This window comes from Rutidosis leptorrhynchoides, chromosome 3 (genome assembly GCF_046630445.1).
Source record: "Rutidosis leptorrhynchoides isolate AG116_Rl617_1_P2 chromosome 3, CSIRO_AGI_Rlap_v1, whole genome shotgun sequence".
Taxonomy (NCBI): domain Eukaryota; kingdom Viridiplantae; phylum Streptophyta; class Magnoliopsida; order Asterales; family Asteraceae; genus Rutidosis; species Rutidosis leptorrhynchoides.
This window is the reverse complement of record NC_092335.1, coordinates 513,473,522-513,495,975: the sequence shown is the minus strand read 5'-3', so window position 1 is coordinate 513,495,975 and position 22,454 is coordinate 513,473,522. Positions and strand designations below refer to the sequence as shown.

The following is a 22,454-nucleotide window of genomic DNA, read 5'->3' as shown; positions in this document are numbered from 1 at the left end:
TTTTAATACTTTTTATTTTATTTTCTCTTTTATATATATATATATATATATATATATATATATATATATATATATATATATATATAAAATAAATAAAATTCTAAAATAGAAATATAAATACTTAATAATTTTATAAATTTTAAACAAATTCTTAAAAATTATATAGATATTTTTTTATATTTTTGTATTTTTAATATTTAAAGCGTATTTATATAAAAACGTAATTAAAACTTTAATAAAAAATCTTTTTTTATTAGCATTGCGCTTTCGGCATTTAACTTTCCCCGGCAGCGGCGCCAAAAATACTTGATGTTATGCGAGGAGTATATGAAATAGTATTAATTTTTACAAGGAAATACTATTAAATACGATACAATTTTACACAAGATATTTATTTATTTATAGAATGAGTATACCTAAACCTTGCTACAACACTTATAGACAGTGTACCTAATCGTACAGTAGTGTAGTTTTTAGTAAGTCCGGTTCGTTCCACAGGGATCTTTTAAACAAGCTTAACGCTATATTTTTAGCTTATAATTGTAAAAATATAAAAATATCTATAAGTAGTATTATTATTTTAAAAGGGGGTTTTTACCGTTTAATGACCGGTTTGTCGATTTTTAAAACTTTAGTCGCAGTTAAAACCTAATGTAAAATATTAAAAATAAATATAACTTAATTTAAAATGTAAAGTAAATAACGATAATAAAATAACGATAAATAAAAGTGCGATAATTAAAAGAGTACGAAAATTAAAAGTGCAATTAAATACAAAGACAATAAACAAAAGTGCGATAATTAAAAGTGCAATTAAATATGAAATAAAAGAATTATGCTTATTTAAGCTTCCATAATCATGATGTTCGACGTGTTGATTTTTAGTTTATTCCCATGGGTTAATTGTCCTTTATCCTGGATTATTTGATATGTCCATACGGATTTGTCCATAATAGTCCATCAGTCATAATCATAAAATGTGGAAGTCTTCGTCTAATTATTCTTATTCCCGAAGTCAAATATTCCAACTAATTGGGGATTCGAATTGTAACAAGGTCTTAATACTTTGTTTAATGAATACACCAGGTTATCGACTGCATGTAAACCAAGGTTTTACTACTTTGTTAACAATTATACGAATTACCCTTGAATGTAATCCACCCCTGTTTCTACAAGTCTATTAACTATTAATCCAGTTCCGTGTCCGGTAAAATGAACAATTATTGGTATTTATAGATATCCCGCCCACCGTGCCCAGTCAAGCGTATGTGGTTATATATAAATACGTCAAATTATAAGTCTATATATTAAATTAACGAGGTATCGTTTAGTTAATATAAAGCCCATTAATAGCCCATAGTCTAATTTCCACAAGTGTCGTTCTTTTATCCAAACCCCAATTATGGTACAAAGCCCAATTACCTAATTTTAATATTTAGCCCAACATCACGATTATTTCGGCATTAAATAAGCATAATACTAACTTAGCTACGAGACATTAAATTAAAAATAACATTAACCATAACTTACAGTGATTAAAAATAGCGTAGCGTTACACGGACAGAATTTCGACTTACACCCTTACAACATTCGCTAACATACCCTTATTATTAGAATTTAAAATTAAAATTAAAATTAAAATATATAATATATATATTTACGTATATGAATGAGAAGAGAAAAAGATGATCGAATTCAGCAAAATGCGTTGCCTTTTATAGGCCCCATCTGGATACTGTGCACTCCGCGAGTGCGGTTTTTCTTGCCTTCTAAGCTCCGCGAGTGCGGAGCTGTGGATTCCAGCTCACTCGTTGGATCCTAGCTTTGCCGACGGTTTTTATTATATAAATATAATATATATATAATTTATATAATTAATTATATATTATATTATATTTATATACATAATTAATTTGTAACTTTCGGTCCGTTGCGTCGAGCGTTGAGAGTTGGTTCATGTCTTGGTTCCGGATTTTCGAACGCCTTTTCGTATAATTTAATATCTTGTACTTTGCGTTTTGCGTCTTGTACTCTTGTAATTTTGAGACGTTTCTCACCAATAATTTGAACCACTTTGATTGTACTTTGTACTTTTGAGCTTTTTGGTCGTTTGCGTCTTCAAATCGTCGAATCTGTCTTTTGTCTTCACCTTTTTATATTTAAACGGATATCACTTGTAAATAGGACAATTGCAACTAAAAGCTTGTCTTTCTTGAGAGATAATGCTATGAAATATATGTTTGTTTTTAGCATTATCACGTATACACATCCTAGTTGGTTTTAGATCACCTAGGTTTAGTTTTAAGTACAAGGAGTGTGGCATAAGATTAATACTTGCCCCTAAGTCAGCTAGCATTCCTCATTGAGGAATGTGGTTGAAACTTCTTCATATTTACCTTTATCGGCTATGAGATCCTTGATAAACCTTCCATAATTTGGCATACCCGCAAGAACATCTACAAGTGGTACATTGATACAAATTTGCTTAATCATTTCGGCAAACTTGTTGTATTGTGCTTGTAATTTATCTTTCTTCAAATGTTGTGGATATGGAATTGGATGTTTGTATTCTTTTAATGGCGGTTGAGTTTTAGGTGCACTTGTGGTTGGCACTTTATCCTCTTCCATGGAAGAATCTTTTTCATTTGGAATTGGAACACGAGCAGGAGGTTTTGGAATATCGGGGTTAATGGTTAACCCACTTTTCGTAGTTATGGAATTTACTTGCTCATTCCTTGTTTGACTGTTGTTGGGATTCACTTGAGTATTTGAGGGGAGAGCGCCTGGTGGTCTCTCTGCTAGTAACTGTGAGATCCTTAACTGGAATAACCCTTCACCGGTGTTTGCAAATTATTTTTGTGGGTTTGGTGGGTTTCAGAATTGAAAATTTTAGCTCAAAACTTACGGTTTTGTGTCACCCACTTGCTAACCTTGTATTGGGAAAGCAACACGTCCAGTATACTTACCCCGTAGATTACCTTTCTGTAAACTACCGTCCAGTTGTAAAGGAAAGCGTTGAACAAGCAACTATTAAGGCAATGTCCCCTGACATGCTTTTAATTATGGTCTATATCGTGTCGGATGCAATTACTATCCTTGGCAGGAGCAATAGTAAAGCTCACTCTATAGTTTTTCGGTCTGGCACAAGGTCCTGTCTTTGACCATGCTATGCAACCACCGTTCTTACGGTTGACACCCGATTTGGTTCAGGTGACCTAATGAATTCCAGTTGAATTCCTAGGATTTTACGTTCAATGGTAATGAACGTATTGAAAATAGGTTTTCAGAAAACAAATCGGTTTGTATTTTGATCAAAATATTTTCTCGTTCAAGCTCGAGTTTAGATATCATTGAATTCCATGAGTTTGTAATTCTCAATCTTTAAGGTCAATCTCAAGGATTGAGTAATATCAGTCTTAAAAGCTGATTTTTAATCTTTAAGGAGATTATCCTTTCTGGGGGTCTGATTCATTAGTCTTATCAAGCTAATTTGCACGGCGTCCTCCCCATTTTATGAGACAGATCCTCTCATGGTTAGGATAAGTCTGACCACTTGGCGACCCAGTTTGATGCTGAGGTCCGTGAATTTCCTGCTGATTTTAGTGATGACTTTTCTAGACTTTTCGTCAACCTACAGCTGGTCTGGACGACAACTTCATGACCTAAATCAAGAAGCGCGTGTCTTTTTCGGAAGACTTAATTCCTTTTAACGATGGAATTGATTCATCGTGTAGATCCATCTTTCATTCAAATATATTACAGTTTACCGGGTAAAACTGATTAGTTTAGTCTAAAGCAAAAGCATCTTCAGTTATTTGTACAAAAATATGTGATATATGTTCAAAATAACTTGGTAAATTTTTCCACACTTGGCTTTTATTTTCCTTTCTTTGTCTTTTTATTGTCATCTATTCCATTTTGAATGACTTCTAACATTTTGGTTTGTTTCTCAATTTATGTCTTTTCTGAGGTAACAATAATTTTGGTGTTAACACCTAGTTTTATCGTTCATAAATATGTATAAACATGATTTTGAATTCATTTAGTTGAAAATTTTGAAAAATTTTACTAGAATTGGGTAGCCGGTATATAAGACTAGGGCTGTTCTTTATTATCAGAGAGCACTAGATTCTAATACAACTACTACGTTACTAGTATTTTTAATGGTAACCAAGTGTATAAGTAAAAAAAAAATTTAAAAATCCGAAAGAATTTAACCCCTTCCCACACTTAAAATCTTGCAATGCCCTCATTTGCAAGAAATCAGTAACAATTTAAATTATTGAGGGTGATTAGCGTAGAAAAATGATTAAATTTTACCAAAGTTTCCAAACATATTTTCGTTTGTTTGTTGAATGATAAATGGTGCACATCATTTGTTCATTCCGTCTTGTTGTTTCATCACATTTGTTTTTCGTTTTGTCGTCAAAAGTACTAGCTTTTGCTGAACTTAATGCCAGTCTTTGAAAATTCGCTGTTTTACCCTGTTTTGTACATGAGATAAACTACAAACATATATATACATATTTTTGAAGTTGGGTATATCACCCCACATTCAAAAATTATTAAAAATCTAATAAGAAAAGTTAGAAAATTATAAAAACTATTAAAGTATCAAAAGAAATATTAAAAGTATAAAATTACAAGTTACCAAATAAAAGTAAAAGAAAATTAGGGTTGATAAGGATGGTGCCAGTAGGGATCCCATTCATAGCCGTATGTACTGTAGAATGCTTGAGCTGGGTCATATGTAGGGTACGGTGGTCGGGTCTGTATAGTCCAGGAAGAAAATACGGGCATTGGAGTCGCAATGTAAGTTGCATTTATGTGTGCACGATGACTCATGATTTGGTTTTGATGATACTGCCAATCTTGAAATGCTCGTTGTATAGCCATTTCATACTCATGATGAGCCATAAAAAATTGCATTTCTGTCATCTCATTCCCCCCTCCCGCGTTACCTTGTTGCTGATCTCTTTCGACCTGTGGGTGCGAGCCATCATACGGTGCTGCAGCGTTATGTTTTTTCTTTAAAACCTTAGCACCATGATATACTTTCAAACCAATTGTATCACGGGGTTCCGGTGCTGCAATTATTAATCCCCCCCCCCCCCGATTTCTATCGACACCTAGATACTCAGCAATTAAAGTAATAAAGATACCACCTCCTATTATCCCATTAGGTCGTATACTCTTAACTATAGCTGATAAATAATAACCCACACAATAAGGTATACTCACAGTGCTCTGTGGGTCTCGAATACACATGAGATAAAATAAATCATTCTCATTTACTTTCTCTTTGTTCTTACCTCGCTGTGTAATCGAATTTGCTAAGAACCTATGGATTACTCTTAGCTCAGCTCTATCAATATCAGTATAAGAGTTAATCCCCCCACGAAATCGGTTATGCCTAGTCATTCTACTCCATATTTCATTCATATCAAAATTTTCATCAATTCTCCTACCATTAAGTATCAACCCTTGACAATCAGTAGATGCCAGTTCCTCAGGCGTATATATACACAAAGCCTAAGCCATGTCTAGTAGAGACATATGGCGCATCACACCTCCTAATAAAAATGTAATAAAACTACGATCGGTTAAGGTAGATACCCGATCATTTATTTCAATACTACACAATAATTCCACACACCATTCTCTATATACACGCCTACGTATATTAAAGAAACGTTCCTAATCAGTAAAAGTAGAATTACCATACCTTTGTGTAAGTAATTCTCTTATTGGACCGGCCAATCCAACTGTTTCTAATGGTTCCCAATCTATGACTCTAGGTACTTTAACAACATTAGACTGAAGGGTGTGCAAGTTCCTCTGGTATTTTGGATAATCTATCCAATGTAGATCAAACCTTAAATTAGGATGTAAATCTGCCAATTCTATATTTTAATATGGAATGTATTGATGTGGTAGATCTTATCCATATAGGTCGTTAATCTCCTGTTCTTCTGCATTCTCAGGAGGAGCATTGTGAGCCTGAGATGCGGATGAAGATTCACCCCTTTCAGTCTGCAAAACATATTAAACACAATTTTTGTGCATCCAAATATGCATTAGTGTTAGCAAAATCATAATTCAAAACAATTATAATGACATGTTTAATCTATTTTAAACTTTATACACATTTTCATAATATTAACAATTCTACACTTTTACAAATGAACATATATGAGAATGTATACAATGTTCTTTAGCTTTTATCTCAAATAACATGTCAAAATAATCATAACTAGCAATTAAACAAGTTCCAAATGGCATTCATATCAATTAAATTGAGTTCATGCATTTTTGACTCAAAAAGTCCACTTTAATTCTTGAAAATCATGTTTAGGATCAAAGTTTTGATCATTTAGCAACCTAAACATGTTACACTACTCAATTAAGTATAAACTAACAACAAAATTCGGCCATAACCCGTTTATATCAAAAAGTCCCAATTTTGCTCAAGAACACAAACCCTAGATTACTCAAAAATTGAAGTTTAAGGCTTCTAATCATGTTAAATAGCATCAATCTAGGTTATACAAGTATAATATACAATCAATTTATAACAACCCTCATTTTTCCATCATGAAATTTCCAAAATACCCTTAGGGTTTCAGTGTCATATTCTGTGCATCATCATTAGGGTTGTTATCCATTTCGACAAACGAACATTTATACTTTCATTAAATGATCGTAATTATTATTTAAAACCCTAATATGATATACAACCCTAAACCTAACCTTACCTATTAACTACAAAACCCTAATACCATTAAATATTAAATAATAACCCTAGTACTTACTAAATAATATAAACTATGTGTATTAATATTAAAAGTGACATTCTATAAACTATAAAAATTAACACAAAACTAATTGGAACAAATAAAATTTATAAAAGATTAGGGTCTAATAAATAAATAAAATGTATTTAAATAATATAACCCTAATATTAATAATAATAATAATAATAATAATAATAATAATAATAAAATAAATAATATACATAAATAACTAAGTAATCCCGTAAAAAAAATAAAGATACATGTAACAAAATAGAAATCGGCTGTAGGGGTAACAAAAGGTTTAGTAACTTGATAACTAAGTTTCTTAATCCTAGCTTAATACAAGTTGTGTAGAATTAGGAAACCCATCACAGCTATATATATACCCTCAAGTTTCCTTAATCTTTCATCACATAAACCCTGCAAAGTGTCGACAAGTTTCCTGCTTTCTCTCCAGATTCTTGTCGACTAAAACCCCCAAATCCATCTCCATAATTCTGTCGATTAAAACCCTCCACCTGTAGCCTTCAAAATTCGACCATCACCACCACCACCATCATAGCCCTTAATCACCATTAAAACCTGCTGCGTTTCTTCTGTTTTCTGCTGCTTCTATACGTGATCAAGACAGGCCAGGAGTTGTTCTTTGTTGCTGCTAAACCTGTTGTACCTGCATCTGTCTTCTGTCGAGTTATACTGACCCATAACAGCCCTTTTGGGTCGTGATTTCTTGCTGTATCTGCGAACTATAACAGGCTAAGAAAAATTTTGTTTGATCGTGTTAGTTGCTATTTGTTTCTTCTGCTTTCTGCGTGATCAGATAGACCCAAATTGATCCCACTGTTGCTGTGTTTTTCTGCCTGCTTACCAGCTTGTTTGTGTGTCCAACTCAGTCCAAGAAACCCTTTGTTGGGTCGTGGTTTGCTGCTCCAATCCTGCTTCTGTTTCGGTTTATATCCATCCTCTTGTTCTTGACCTTAATCTCCTATAAGGTAGTCCTCAAACCCTAGTGATAATCCTACTATTAATCTATTACTTTTAATATAATATGATGATTTATATTGGTCTTGTTCTTGGAGTTAACTATAAGAATTGTGTTATTTAAATTGAACATGTATATACCAACTAAAAGATGATAATGAATATGATTAATAAGTTTAGGGATGTTAAACTATGATAATGATCATAAATAAAATAATGAACTAGTTTTTGAATGTGACTAATAAGATTAAGTTAAAAGAATGATTATGATTAAGATCAAGTATTTTAATTAGTTATCAATAGTAGTTATGATTTTATGTAGTAACTAGATTGTGATAATGATAAAAGATGTATAATTATAATTATGGAGTAATTAGGCTAAGTAGGTTAATGAAAGTTGATTAGTAATAATATAATGGGTATGATTAAAGTAAAAGTATAATTAAAAGTATGATTAAAAGGTGATAACAAGTATGATTATGGTTATGATGATTAGGGTTAATGAATGTAACTATTAGTTATAGAAACTTATGATTTTATGTCAAGATATAAAGATTTCGATTAAAAGATTTAGGTTATGATTTTTGGTTTTGTAACATAGTTATGATCATAGTGTACGTGCATGCATGCATGCATACGTACGTATGTGCATGTATACAGTGTATGTATATGTGTGTGTGTATATGTAAATATATGCATACGTGTATATGTATGTGTATATAAGTATGTATATGTACGTGTGAATGTATGTATGAATGTTCATTATGTAGGTTAATAAGATAGTAAACCTAATAATAATAATGAGAAGTAATAAGTATATGTACCATCCTACGCTTATATATGTGTAACATATACACCTACTAAATATATATACATATCATATAGTTATAAATACATACATGTATGATAATAATAAAGAATGTATATATGTATGTATCACATAAATATAATCACACACGTAACATATAATGATAACTTACATAATAGTTGAATAATTAAAGACTAATAATACTATTATTAGTATAACTTATACACTTATCTATATAATAACACTTAATTACACTAAGTATATTATCACTTATATAAATATAACTTTTCTCGAGGACGGTCACTGTTAATATAGTATACTATATTAATAAACAAACATTACGTCTATTAGACATTAACTAATCGAACATAATATCCCTAGGTTGAGATCTCCTGGTTCAACACTCTGATCATATAACTTGCGTGGAATATCTATCTGCTATTAAGGTGAACTTCATAGCCCCTCTTTTTACTATTTCTTAACTGTTTTATAAACTTTGGGGTGAGACACATGCTTGTTTTTAAACTATTTTTATGATTAGACACAAGTACTCAAATTTTATCCATTACATGTTGTTTGTTAACAACAACGGTCACTGCTAATATAATTCGTTATATTAGTAAACATACTTTGTCTGTTGACAATAACGGTCACTGTTAATATATTCATTATATTAATAAACAAACTTTATCGGTCACTGTTAATATATTCATTATATTAATAAACAAACTTTATCGTCACTGTTAATATATTCGTTATATTAATAAACAAACTTTATCGTCACTGTTAATATATTCATTATATTAATAAACAAACTTTATCGTCACTGTTAATATATTCGTTATATTAATAAACAAACTTTATCGTCACTGTTAATATATTCGTTATATTAATAAACAAACTTTATCGTCACTGTTAATATATTCGTTATATTAATAAACAAACTTTATCGTCACTGTTAATATATTCGTTATATTAATAAACAAACTTTATCGGTCACTGTTAATATATTCATTATATTAATAAACAAACTTCATCGATCACTGTTAATATATTCATTATATTAATAAACACACTTCATTCTATTGATTGATTTTATATCAGTCAACTCTAATTAAATCTTGTGGTCTAAAACTTGTTATAATTATTAAACCTATGTTGTTCACTCAACCTTTTTGGTTGACACTTTAAGCATGTTTTGTCTCAGGTGAAGATTGCTAAAGATTATTTCCTATTTGGACTTTGCTGCTTTTGGAGTCCGCATTTATACAATCATGTTATTGCATTAGAACATTAAAATTTACAATCGTAATGACTTAACACTTTCCGCTGCTTTAATACATTGGTTATCAAATAAAACGTCTCATATAGAGTCGTTCTCGTTTATACATACTTGTGTTGTGATATTGTGAAGTCATATTTCCCCGGCCCTATTTGGGGGTATGACACAATTTAAACACAATTACACTAGAAATCATCAAAATCAAATTAGGTATATTTTTGTTCAAGAACACTAATAATTCGAATTAAAGAGTGTTTAGGTGTATAAATTACCGATTTCCTTGAAAAACTTCTTGGTAGCATCCTTCTCAACATGATTTTAGCAAAAATTTTGATGTTTATCGGTGAAAAATCGCGATTTTGGGAGTGGTTTGTGTGTGTTTTTCGCAGAAAAAAATGGGTGTGTTTGTGTTTGGGGAAACTGGTCTGTCGACCAGTTTATCTAACTGGGTTTTGCTACCTCCGCGAGTGCGGATGTGGGTACCCACAAAGTACCGCGAGTGCTGGTTTTTTTTTTAATAAAACAATTACTTGATTAATTTAAAATTTTGTTTTCCTTTTTAGGACGAGGTTGTTTCGGTACGTTGACCTAGTCCGTCCCTCAACAAAATTTTAAAACTTCGTCATTTTAAAGCGTTGTTTTAAAAGCAAAGATTTTTGGGTTTTTTTTTTAATTTTTTTGGCATACTTTAATTCAAATAGATTAAAAATAATGATAATAAAAGTTCTCGTCCCTCCCTTGGGTAGAGCAATTTCGGTTCAACGACCTAGTTTTCAACTCACGACGAATTTTAAAAATCATATTTTTAACTTAACGAAATAAAGTACATTTTTGTTTTTAAATTCACATCAAACTTAAATTTAAAATGCATAAAATTAAAAATTCATATTAAGAAAATTATAAATTCACACGAAATTTTTATTATATTTTTATTTTTATACATACAAACTTATATTAAAAATATAAATTTTTCAAATATTTACAAACTTAAATATATTGATTTTAAAAAGTTTACATTAATAATTTAATATAAATTTTAAAAACAAAGTAAAAATAAAATTAAAAATTTTTTTGGTCTTTTATCCCACTTTAATCAATCAAATATTATCAAAAATATACGCCCATCTTTTCGGTAAAGTAATTTCGGTTCCATAACCTAGTTTAACTCATGACGAATTTTTAAAATATTTTGGGATGATTGATTAAAGATATTTATACCTTAAGAATAAACGGTAAATTTCGCAGTGATGTAATAAATTTTTAAATGATATCAATAATTTCGGTCGCAAAACCTAATTTTATTGAATACCAATTTAATACTTTATAGCGAACAATTTAGCGTTTAATATCAAAAGGTTAAAAGCAATAAAATAAAAATAAAAACTGTACATACTTACCTGTGAAATAGAATTTTTAGTGACCTGCTTTAGCCCACTCATAAGATAGTCGGACTAATTGGTTTTCCATAGCTACATAGGCGTAACCTCGAGCATTTAATGTTTTTTCTTCGAAACATATGAACGGTCCATCTCTGCATAAAGTAACGAATTCGGTATTGGAATATGTCTGATTCGTCGAACATTTTCCTTCGTGTGACCATTTTCCGCATTTGTGACATCTTTCAAGGTGTCGAGCTCTTCTTTTCGCTGCGGATTTTGATTTTCCTTTACCAAAATGTAACTTATTATTTTCGTTCCTGGATTCTTTTCTTACTCCGTCCAATTTACCTCTGATTAATGATACCAATTCACTTGGAAGGGTGTCATTATTACGTTTAGTGATCAAAGCGTGTAGCATTAGACCATGGTTTAATTCACAGGAAGTCTTCATCTCGTAAAACCTAAAAAAATAAAAATTCAGAATGGGGGGAGAAGACTAGTTCTTTAGGATCTGCTAGGGAAAGACCATTAGGATTCCATTCTCGAGAACTACACGAAAACAGAAAATCTAACTCTAACAGAAATACATATTACCCTAAAAAGATTCGAACCTCCCCACACTTAGTTGAAATTGTGATTAACGTTATTTTCAATTGGATCATCAACAACTTGAATATCTTTGACTTTTACTTCAATCCATTTGTTGATTTCCTCCGTAACTTTCACAAATTCAACTAACATCGCCTTTTATTTTGGTGATAAATTGGATATTAATCGGTTACATAACTTAAAGTTTCCCTTAATTTTGCATCGTGAATCCGTTTATAAAGTTTCTTCGTAGAACTGTTAAAAACGGGTTCATCTAATTTCTTATCATCAACGGGGTTCTTTGTGATCGGATCATCATTAAGTGTTTCTTCATCTTCCCCACACTTATGCGTTTTTATTGGTTTAACAGTTTTGGTTGGTGGAGATCTAAACTTTCGGTTCACAAAGGTGATCGATGTATCACCATCCCTAAGTGTCATTCTACCTTCTCTTACATCAATGAATGCCTCGGTGGTTGCTAAAAATGGGCGACCTAAAATTAGAGGAATATCAAGGTTTTCCTCCATATTAATCACTATGAAGTTTGCAATAAAGGTCAAACTTCCCACGTTAACAAGTAAATTATTTGCTATTCCAACCGGGTGTTTAATGGTTAGGTCAAATGATTGAACACCTATTTTGGTTGGTTTTAATTTACCCATACCTAATCTTTTGTATAAGGAAAGAGGCATAATATTTTCACTTGCTCCTAAATCTGCGAGTCCATTATATACAGCACCATCATTAAGCAAGCAAGAAATGATAAATTCACCCGGGTCTCCTGCTTTAGTAAGTCGAGTTGGTTTGTAAACCTTTTTCGGGTGTTCTTTTCTTGGTTCTTTCACTTCTATTTGAACTTCTTGTTCACATTTTTCTTCATTTCTTGGAATGGGAGGTTTGTATAAGAATTCTTCTTCATCACTCCAATTTGAATCCTCCCTATTTTCCAATTTTGATTTTTCATATGTTGTTGATAACATATTTATGTTTTCATTTTGAGGGTTTTCTTGGGTGGTGAAATTATGATTGACTTCATTGTCAACTTCCATCGGACCATGTATGTAATGTTTAACTCTGTGACCATTAACTTTAAATTCAATCCCATTTGAATTTATTAACTCTATTGTTCCGTATGGAAAAACTCTTTTGACTATAAATGGTCCAGACCATCTTGATTTCAATTTTCCAGGAAATAGCTTATATCGTGAATTGAAAAGAAGAACTCTGTCTCCTTCTTTAAATTCTTTTGAACTTCTGATTCTTTTATCATGCCATTTCTTCGTTCTTTCCTTATAGATTAAGGAATTTTCATATGCTTCATGTCTTAATTCTTCTAATTCGTTTAATTGACTTAACTGTAGACGTCCGGCTTCATGTAAATCAAGATTACATATCTTCAAAGCCCAAAATGCTCTGTGTTCAATTTCTACTGGAAGATGACATGCTTTTCCGTAAACGAGTTTAAAAGGTGTTGTACCAATTGGAGTTTTGTAGGCTGTTCTAAAAGCCCAGAGTGCATCCTCCAATTTAATGGACCATTCCTTCGGATTTCATCCTACGGTTTTCTCTAGAATACGTTTTAAAGCTCGGTTGGTATTTTCAACTTGTCCACTTGTTTGTGGATGATATGCAGTGAAGATTTTATGAGTTACTACATATCTTTTGAGAACTTTCTCAAGTTGATTATTACAGAAATGAGTACCCCGATCACTTATTAAAGCTTTCGGTGTTCCAAACCTTGCAAAAAGACGTTTTAAAAAGTTGACTACAACTCGTGCATCATTAGTTGGGAGAGCTTGTGCTTCCGCCCATTTAGATACATAATCAATGGCAACGAGAATGTAGAGATTATTATGAGATTTTGGAAATGGACCCATAAAGTCAATACCCCAAATGTCAAATACTTCACATACTTGAATGACATTTTGTGGTATTTCATCACGTTGACTTATTTTTTCGGCCCTTTGACAAGCATCACAGGAGTTGCAAACGAGGTGTGCGTCTTTGAAAATTGTAGGCCAATAGAATCCAGCATCGTAAACTTTTCTTGCTGTGAGTTGAGGCCCATAATGCCCTCCTGTTGGTCCTGTGTGACAATGGTTTAAGATTTGACTAGCTTCATCTCCGAATACACATTGGCGTATTATTCCATCAGGACAACTTTTAAACAAATGTGGATCTTCCCAGAAATAGTGTTTTATATCACTAAAGAATTTCTTTTGTTTTTCGTACGATAATCCTTTTCGAAGGAATCTACATACTAAGTAGTTTGCATAGTCTGCAAACCATGGAATTTCATTATAATCTATCTTCAATAGATATTCATCAGGAAAGTTGTCTTGTATGGCAGATTCATTTAGAACTTCTAATTCAGGATTTTCAAGACGAGAAAGATGATCAGCGACGAGATTTTCTGCTCCCTCTTTATCTCGGATTTCAATATCAAACTCTTGTAAGAGTAAGATCCAACGGATTAATCTTGGTTTGGCATCTTGTTTCGAAAATAGGTATCTAAGAGCAGAATGGTCGGTATAGACCACCGTTTTAGCTAGAACGAGATATGAACGAAATTTGTCAAAAGCAAAGACAATAGCAAGGAGTTCTTTTTCAGTAGTTGTGTAATTCGTTTGTGCTCCTTGTAACGTCTTACTAGCATAATATATAGGTTAAAATCGTTTTTCAATCCTTTGTCCTAAAACGGCTCCCATTGCAAAATCACTTGCATCACACATAAGTTCGAATGGTAGATTTCAATTTGGAGTTATCATGATCGGCGCATTAGTGAGTTTTTCTTTATGAATATTAAAAGATTTGATACATTCATCTGAAAAGATGAATGGAGCATCCTTTTCTAGGAGTTTATTCATAGGAGTGGCAATTTTAGAAAAATCTTTTATGAAACGTCGGTAAAAACCGGCATGCCCTAGAAAACTCCTAACTCCTCTAACATTGGTGGGATGTGGGAGTTTAGCAATTACATCTACTTTAGCTCTATCCACTTCAATTCCTTCCTTTGAAATTTTATGACCAAGAACGATGCCTTCTTTAACCATGAAATGGCATTTCTCCCAATTAAGTACTTGATTTGATTGTTCGCATCTAATAAGCATTCGTTCAAGATTAACTAGACATGATTCAAAAGTATCACCGAATACTGAAAAGTCATCCATGAAAACTTCCATGCATTCTTCTATCATATCGTGAAAAATCGCCATCATGCACCTTTGAAAGGTTGCAGGGGCGTTGCAAAGTCCAAATGGCATGCGTTTGTAAGCAAAAGTACCATAAGGGCATGTGAACGTGGTTTTCTCTTGGTCCTCGGGTGCTATTGGAATTTGAAAATATCCGGAAAAACCATCAAGAAAACAATAGTAACTATTTCCGGCTAATCTTTCCAACATTTGATCAATGAAAGGTAAGGGAAAGTGATCTTTTCTGGTGGCGTCATTTAATTTTCTATAATCAATACAAACACGCCATCCTGTTACAGTTCTAGCAGGAATAAGCTCATTTTTTTCATTTGTGATGACAGTCATGCAACCGTTCTTAGGTACGCATTGAACTGGGCTTACCCATGGACTATCAGAGATTGGATAAATTAAACCTGCATCAAGCAGTTTAATAATTTCTTTCTTAACAACATCTTGCATATTAGGATTTAGTCTTCGTTGGCGTTGCACATACGTTTTATGACCTTCTTCCATAAGGATTTTATGTGTGCAATACGAAGGACTTATTCCTTTAATATCATGAATTTTCCATGCAATAGCTGGTTTATGAGCTTTTAGCACAAAAATGAGTTTAGATTTTTCATTTTCAGTAAGAGAAGACGATATTATTACAGGTAATTCAGACTCACCATGTAAATAAGCATATTCCAAATGGTTTGGAAGTGGCTTTAACTCTAATGTCGGTGGTTTTTCTATCGATGATTTGTATCGATATCTGTCTTCTTCTTTTAGCATTTGAATTTCTTCTGTTGTTGGTTCATATCCATTAGCCATAAGTGTAGCTAACATTTCAGTTTCATCAATTGGTTCAGTACATTCTTCTAAAGAACATTCTCCTATTCCTTGTAATTCTGGAAATTCTTCTAACAATTCTGCATGTGAATCTATAGTTTGAATATAATAACATGTATCATCTGCAGATTGCGGTTGTTGCATGGCTCTATCAACTGAAAAGGTAACACTCTCGTCCTCTATACTTAGGGTCAGTTTCTTACCGAACACGTCTATTATTGCTTTAACCGTGTTTAAGAATGGTCTTCCTAATATGAGAGGAACTCGAGAATCTTCTTCCATGTCCAGAATAACAAAATCTACTGGAAATACTAAAGTACCAACTTTAACTAGCATGTTTTCCATTATCCCTCTAGGATATTTTACTGATCGATCGGCTAGTTGTATGCTTATTCGTGTTGGTTTCAATTCTCCAAGGTCTAGTTTAGCGTATAGTGAATACGGCATTAAATTTATACTAGCACCTAAATCTGGCAATGCTTCTATTGAACTAAGACTACCCAGAAAACATGGAATTGTGAAACTTCCTGGATCAGAGAGTTTTTCTGGTATCTTATTCAACAGCACTGCTGAACAATTAGCATTCATAGTAACGGCCGAGAGTTCTTCCATTTTCTTTCTATTTGTGATTAGATCTTTCAGAAATTTAGCATATCTAGGCATTCCTGAAATTACATCTATGAAAGGAAGATTGACATTTATTGGTTTAAACATATCCAAGAATTTAGATTGCTCAGCTTCAAGTCTCTCTTTTCTCATTTTACTCCGGTAAGGAAGTGGTGGTTGGTATGGTTTAACATAAGGTTTAGCCTTAACTGTGTTATCTTCATTAACCTTTTCAACTACCGGTTCTTTTTCCTTATCTTGATCAGATTGTGGTTCTTGTGGAGTAGGAATAGCTTCATCAGAAATTACAGGTATTTCAGGTGGTTTAAGTGTAATACCACTTCTTGTGGTAATGGCTTTAGCTGTTTCATTCCGGGGGTTAGCATTTGTATCACTTGGTAAACTTCCCGGTTTTCTTTCACCTATTAACCTTGCTAGGTTGCTCACTTCTTGTTCCAAATTTTGAATAGAAACTTGTTGATTTCTAAATGCTTGAGCATTTTGTTCATTGGTTTGTTTCTGAGATGTGAAAAACTGAGTTTGAGATTCAACTAGCTTTGACATCATGTCTTCTAAATTTTGCTTTTTATCATCGGTTTGTGGTGGTTTATTTTGAAAATTAGGTCTTTGCTGATTGTAAGTATTGTTGGATACTTGTTGATTGCTAGGACCTTGTTGGTTGTTGTATGGAACATTTCGGTTATAATTCTGATTTTGATTGTAGATTGGTCTTTGCGGTTGATAATTATTCTGATAATTATTTCCAGGCCTTTGGTTTATGTATGAAACATTCTCTCTTTGTTCCATTGTTAGTTCAATACTGAGACAATCTTTTGTCAAATGTGGTCCTCCACACTGCTCACAACTAATTCGTATTGAGTGAATATCTTTAGTCATCTTTTTCATTCGTCTCTCGACAGCATCTATCTTTGCAGAAATGGAATCTAAGTCATGGCTAGAATCGGCTCTAGCTGCTTTAGATGATCTAACGATATCTTTTTCTTGGTGCCACTCATGTGAGTGGGAAGCAGTGTTATCAATAATTTTGTAAGCGTCAGTTGCTGTTTTCTTCATAATGGAACCACCAGCTGCTATATCGATGTCTTTCCTTGTAGTGATGTCGCATCCTTGGTAGAATATTTGTACTATTTGACAAGTGTCTAAACCATGTTGCGGACATCCTCTCAATAATTTTCCAAATCTTGTCCATGCTTCATATAGAGTTTCATTTGGCTTCTGTGTGAACGTAACAATTTCTCCTTGAAGTCTTACGGCTTTAGATGCCGGAAAGAATTGTTTAAGAAATATTTCAACTAAAACCTCCCATGTATCAATCGCTCCTTCAGGTAACGATTCTAACCAATCTTTGGCTTCTCCCTTTAAAGTCCAGGGAAATAACATGAGATATATCTGTTCATCCTCCACTTCTCGGATTTTAAATGGTGTACAGATCCTATTAAAGGTACGAAGATATTCATTTGGATCTTCCTTCGGCGCACCACTAAATTGGCATTGATTTATCACCATGTGTACACTACAACAAAAGTGTACATATAGGACACCCAAATTGGTCCTATAATGTCACTTTATAGGACCTTTTGGTCTGATAGGACCAACATGAGGTGTGTACCAACTAAGGCGGTCGTATAAAGTATAGACGCAAAAAAGTGTCCTAAAAGGTAATAAGATTATGAAACCAATTATCGGGTCCTATAATATAATTAACGACCACACAGAAAAGTCCTTACAAATACATATCGAGTGACTTTTATTTAGATTGTGACATACAAAAGGGTCTCAATAGTAAAAAAAATTACGTTAGTACCAACACAGGGGTTCTATTTAAATTTTATATTTTTCTTAAGGACTAACATGTTAGTCTCATTATTATGTTAATAACCAAATAAGAGTCCTATTATACAAAAAATACTACATTAATACCAATAAAAAATGTCCTAATGTATAGATATTCTTGTTTAGTACCAAAAAAAAGGTCCCAATGTACACAAATGTTACTTTAATACCACATAAAAAGGTTATACTATAATGATATTTAAGGTTAGTACCACTAAAAAAGTCTTTAAAACCACAAAATGCGTCCTATCAAGCCATAGTAGTTCCAGATCCTATTCAGATACTCGGATCCGGTTCCGATATTCGGTTTCGGGTCGAATATTCGGATCCGGTTTGGATATTCGGGTCCGGTAGAGGTTTTCGGGTTCGATTCGGATAATCGGATCCAGATTGAATATTCGGATCCGGATTTTGGGGTTTAACAGTTTTTTCGAATCCGATTTTATTTGCATCATTAGCATTTTTAATTGTTCATTACAATTTACAATATATTACAAAATTAAACATAATTTAATCTCAATACATAAACAAAACTAAACATAAAAATTGATAAATAATCCAACGACTTCTAATAACATTTGACAACAACGTAAAATCAAGGACAAGCAACGCATAACGTCTTGAGTCAGCATCTATCTTTATCAATACCCACATACCACCTACAAATAAACCATACAAAGCATAGAGGTGCAGGTTATAAATATTAATCTTAATTGATCTAAATTTTCATTTAGCGTAATCATCTATTATGAAAAAGTTGTTAAACCTATCAACTATAGTTGTTAAACCTATCATAAAGATAATAAAATTAAAATGTTACCTGATAGGCAACACGAAAAAGATGAAAACATAACCTCGATTAACACATTCATACGTTAAACCATCTCTCTATTATACTTGGTCAGTGGAACCCTCTTAAAGAATGCTCCCCATTTAATTTCTGCATTATTAACACAATATAACTTTGAGTAAACTCAGCAATTTCACATAATAAGCTTCATTATCAAGATTAATAAAAGAACAGAAAGACATACCTGAGATTGATATATGCATGTTTGCCTTATGTTACAACAAACTTTTGTGTATCCCGTAAAAGGTGATGAAGATGGAATAATAATTCTCAAGGGGATACATATTGAAGATTAGGTAAGTAAATAAACTCAGCAGCTTCATATACAATAAATGAAGTAGATTTTCATTGCAGCTAGCCTCTTTAACAACACATTAACATACGCCAATGCGAAAACTTTAGGGGAGCATTCTGCTGTTGCTACTACCTGCTGTTTAGAGATGTAAAGTTATACAATTACAAAAAGACTCCCAGACTGCTGCTGCTGAACTGCTGTTGCTACTACCTGCTGTTTTTTAACAGCAACTACAGCCCTCCAGACACAGTTTTTGGCATCCATTTAAACGTATTTAGACTCGACAAAATCATACATATCTTAAATCATTTTAAGATCATTGGGCCTACTTCCTAATCCACTTACTAGTTTTCACCAAAACTTATCACCAAAACTTATTCATTTTCATTTTACGAGCCCACAAAGTAAGCCCGAGAGTCATTTTTGACAATTATACCAAATGGGTCAAAAATTACCCTTTAACCAAAATACTCCTGAGCTGTCTTGTCGTAAAAAGAAAATGAAAATTGCTTCGAGCATCCGGCGTCACCACTGCTGCCTGCTCTCCCCTTCTTCAGCACTTCCCAGTCCAAAAAAGACCTGATCTTCACCCTAAACTCATTTTTAAAATATCAAAACCTACCAATTTACTTAATATAACAGATGATTCATGTCTAAATTAACAAATACCTAATTTGACACTAAATTGGTCCAATGGGTCAATATAACCCAAATAGACAGGGCTATCGTTTCCTTCCAAATTCAATAGCATAAATATTTCCTGATCATTATATGATTTCAAAACCAAAATACCATATACAAAACAAAAGTGCAGTTTATAACAAAGTAACTACCACACAATGCTCTAAAGAAACATATATATACTTACTACAAGTATATCATCCATTTCTAGCCTTTTATGACATATTTCCCTTCCCGGTGCTCATACTTCAAGTTCTCGTCCTTTTCACCTAAAACATTTAAACAACTAATAAATAAGCATAAAGCTTAGTGAACAACGCGGGAATTAAATAAGTATTATATATCACATATCAAATAAGTATTTCATACTTATAGGTAATTATGTACCATACGAAGACATAATGCACCAAACTAAAATCATTCTCCATACTAATTTGTAAGCCTCACGGATTACATAATTGACACATTAATCAAACCTTATCAAATCATGTATGAAACAAGCAGTGTAAAAAGTCAAATACTATCGGTTACTGAATCTACATTCATGTTACATTCAACCGTATAAACTGTATTACTTGAAGATAAACTTGGAATCCAGATTACCATTTTGCAACTGTAGAAAGCATTTATGCAAAACTAAGATTAAATATTATACAATCTACAATTAAGGACACGGTTCATATCTTGACACAGACTCCAGTTCAACTTACTTATCACCAAGAGTTTCATGATTCTATATATTTAAAAGCATAAGAAAAGGTTTCTGAAATGAAACTAAACAAAAATAGGATCTGTTGAACCAATGTACACCAAATGATGATTTTGTGCCCCAAAATATCTCATAGCTACAAATTCAAAAAAAGTTTGAATTATTAAAACCGTCTTCTTGAGAATTAAGAACTCTCTTGGAAATGGAATTTAATATTATTGTTGATAAATCACCTTCTACAAGTTTAACCTTAATGGGAACCACAGGCTTTTTCGGCTTGTTCTTTTTACCTAAGCATATAAAAAAAGAGCATCACTTTACTAATAGTAGAAAATTTCAATAGTAGTAAACAAAAAGTGTAATTGTTGAAATCTTTTTCTTTGAGAATCAAGAGTCTTCTTTTTTTTTTTTACAGCGATTGGATCACCCGAGGGGGACTTTAACCACCCGTTGCGATCATCTCCCGTTTCGACTATACCGATGCAGCGATAAACCCCGCCCCCATCACTGCCCGGGAGGAAACCTTGAAACCGATCCAAGGGCACGGCCAAGTAAAACCCCACTCCCCTTTACCCCCTAAACGATATTGGAAAGGTGTCATGGGTGTATACTTCATGGCACGGATGAAATTGTGTTTTTAATATGTAGCTAACGGGGTCGAACTCCTGACCTCTCCTAAAGGAGGCAGGCCACCAACCGCTGGATCATATCACAACTTCAATCAAGAGTCTTCTTATTACTTACTGTTGTTGTTGATGGATCACCCTTATCTTCCTTTGAGAATAAAGTTGGTAACAGATCATGTAACTGTAACGCTGACCAAATTTTCTACTGCAGTACTCTTAATCTGCTGCTACCTGCGTTTTCATCTACAATCATCAATCAATGAATGAAAGACAAAAAGGACCATCTAAAGTGTATTTGTTAACTATCATAGATATTCAAACGATTTTAAAACCCTTACCGGCGCCGTCAATGACAACAACAAAAAACACACAAATACGACTTAAACCCAAATTTGTGAAAAGAGGGGATGATAACTCGATGACAATTCAACCAGTGTTAATATAAAAACATATCAAACCCTAACAATTCAACCCTAGCAACTACTTGACAACCTGTTCGCTACCTCACCATAGATGAATTACGTCAAAAAAATTCGATACGTACCAGAGGTGTTGTGATCTGCCATTCTATTTTTCGAGTGTCGTTTCCATCTTTATTCAGAACCCTACCCTCCGCTATGTGTCTACTTTTTTGTGAAAAGCATTGTGTACGAATCATCTATCATTACAAATTAAGTACTATATGCTGTAGTAAAAGAAGTTGCATTCACGATAAAAATGTGACGCCATAACCGACATCAAATGTTTTACACCAACAGTATGCTTCTACGAATAGCAAGCACGGATAAATGTATGTGACCCTTAGGTCGTTACAAAACATAGTTTCAAATGTAAAAAAAGTCTGAATGCAAGTTAAACAGTTCATGCGGTGATGACACTAGAGCAGCGGGTGTCTACGGCAAGACTAGCACGACGGCGGAAGCAAATAACCTTAAGCACCTGAGAAAAACATGCTTAAAAATGTCAACACAAAGGTTGG

At 32.9% G+C, this 22,454-nt stretch overlaps 1 long non-coding RNA gene and 1 other non-coding gene across 3 annotated transcripts; one reads left to right on the top strand and one right to left on the bottom strand.

Annotated features, from left to right (window-relative positions):
* The first annotated feature begins 17,622 nt into the window (after positions 1-17,622).
* LOC139903234 (small nucleolar RNA R71) lies at positions 17,623-17,729 on the top strand. The gene has a single exon (XR_011778069.1). It is a non-coding gene; the product is annotated as a small nucleolar RNA R71 (small nucleolar RNA).
* Positions 17,730-18,799: 1,070 nt separating this feature from the next.
* Positions 18,800-22,108, bottom strand: LOC139898292 (uncharacterized). Of its 2 annotated transcripts, none has more exons than XR_011776945.1 (5): positions 22,020-22,108; positions 21,594-21,706; positions 19,349-21,139; positions 19,135-19,254; positions 18,800-18,973 (listed from the first exon to the last, which is right to left on the bottom strand). It is a non-coding gene; the product is annotated as an uncharacterized lncRNA (long non-coding RNA). The 2 variants fall into 2 exon arrangements; XR_011776946.1 differs by having other exon boundaries at positions 19,349-20,409.
* Positions 22,109-22,454: the final 346 nt, after the last annotated feature.